A 2,273-nucleotide genomic window follows, 5' to 3' on the forward strand; every position below is an offset into this window, starting at 1 on the left:
CAAGATATGAGAAATGGATATGACCAGTTCAAAAGGAAATAAATACTAAAAACAAACAAAATACTTCTTAACATTCAGGAGGGACCTGCTAGAATCCCCAATTCATAAGCAAACTTGCCTTTAAAAAATGAAAAACACCAAAAACAAAACAAAACAAACCCAATGTGTCCTTTTTAGATCCTGTATGCTTTAAATGCAGGACATAAGAAGGCATTTTAAAAAGTATGTACATCAAATATCCCCAGATCTCCCCTTTCTGGGAAAATTCTTAAAATTCAACTAAATTACCTTTGCAACTTTCATGGAAGTTTGACCTGTCATTTGACGAGCAATACTACTCTGCCCGAAGACCGAAACAGTCACCAAAACAATTTTACCGATTGTTTTCCCTTCCTTTTCGTAACGGGGCTAGGTGAAGCTGTTTTTTGTCATAAATCCAAGCCACTGCCAGATTTGACTATCCCAATCCAATATATCAAGGACTTCTACCTCTAGCAAAGACCCATTACTGTCTTCAAACCCTTTATTTCCTCTTCATTTCCAGCACCAGCTCCTGCAGTACAAGTCCTTTGAAATGCGTTTGCTCACACATAAACAAAGCTGTTATTACTTCAGCGGAGTGACTGTGTACCTAACAGGAGTAGAGAATAACAAGATGAAGAAAGGCCAGAGAGGCTGAGAGAGAGTCTTAGCCAGAGTCACAGAGGTGGGATCCAAACTCGGGTCAGATTCTGCATGCAGAGCCCTTGTTCTCAATGCTCGGCACAGCCAGTGAGATGGAGGTGGGGCGGGCTCCACCTCCATAAACACGTGAACAGGAAATGGTTTTTTCATCCAGTCACATAGATACTAAAAAGCAACAGAGGAGCACAACAATGTGAGTGGACTTAATATCATTGAACTGTACCCTTAAAAGTGGTTTGGTTGGTAAATTGTATGTTATGTATATTTTACCACAATAAATTTTTTAAAAGGAGTCATAGAAGGGGAGATGGGGTGGGAGAAGGGCCTGAACACTCTTTGAAAGTGACCAGTTGGAAAGATCTGAAATTCAGAATAGAAGAATCAGGATTGGTGACACATATCTATCTGGGTGTCATTTACTTTGAGGGCATAGCTAAAGAAATGGGAATGGCCAGAGTAAGAAAATAGAACAAGAGGAGAAAGCCCAGTAAAGGAGGCTGAGAATATGTCACCTGAGAAGTAGAAGGAAAACTCAGGAGGGATGTTGTTGCCAAAAGCCACAACAGGAAGAATAAGGTTTTCAACAGGATCAGATGCTTCTGAGAAGTCAAGAACACAGACTAAGATGAGGCCATTGGCTTCGGTAGTCAGGAAGCCATGGGTGACACTGGAAGAGTATTACGTGTGTGGAGGATGAACCTGGAAGAGATTACAGAGAGTCAAGAATGAGTAAAAGGTGGAAAAGAAGCATCCATGGGTACAAACCACTCCTTTCAAATCTTTGGATGTGAAAGATGGAGTGGGGGTGGGAGGACAGGAAGGTGGTCTATGGGAAGCAGGGTAGAGTTGAAGGGTTATTAGGTCAGGAGAGACTTGAATGTTTCAGGGTCAAAAGGAATTGGGCTTCAGGGAAGTGAAGTTAAAGATGCAGTCAAAGGGAAGGTGAGTATTAGGTGTCACATTAGACCAAAGGGCATCCACATGAGCACTGGTGGCCAGTTTAGCCTTAGAAAGAAGAAATAATGAAGCAAGACAAGAGGATGGAGTGTGTAAAGACAAGAAGAAAGTTTGAGTTGAAGGAGAGAGAAGTTGATAGTGAGCGTGCATCAGATAGCCTAGTTTTTCCGGCTGATGGAAAGGTCATAGGTTGAGACTGATGGCATGGCATTTCTTTGGGAAAATAGAAATGGTTTGTAAAGAAGCTGTGGGAAATGGGAAAATCTAAAACATGTTTCCCAACCAGTTGTATACATCCTAATCTCCTGGGGCACCTCTCTCTAAATACATGTACAGAATTAAATTTCTATAGCATGAGATAGGGTTTAGGGATGGATTTAGAACCATCGTACAAACTGAGTTTACTAGAGATAGACAAAAGACTCGTGACCAATTGTGCGTACTTCCTCAGTGGTTTTTAACTAGCTGAGATGCATGATATGCAGTGGTTGTGTTTATCCAGTGTTGAGGATTGTCAAAGCAGGTACAGCAAAAACTCAAAGAAGAGAAGAAATTCAGAATGCTGGACCCTGGGGTTTGGCCAGCTGGAAGTGTAGCAGACTCTTTCATAAATTTTGGCTGCCCAACTTGTG

The sequence above is a fragment of the Pteropus vampyrus genome, unplaced genomic scaffold (genome assembly GCF_000151845.1).
Source record: "Pteropus vampyrus isolate Shadow unplaced genomic scaffold, Pvam_2.0 Scaffold103, whole genome shotgun sequence".
Classification (NCBI taxonomy): Eukaryota; Metazoa; Chordata; class Mammalia; order Chiroptera; family Pteropodidae; genus Pteropus; species Pteropus vampyrus.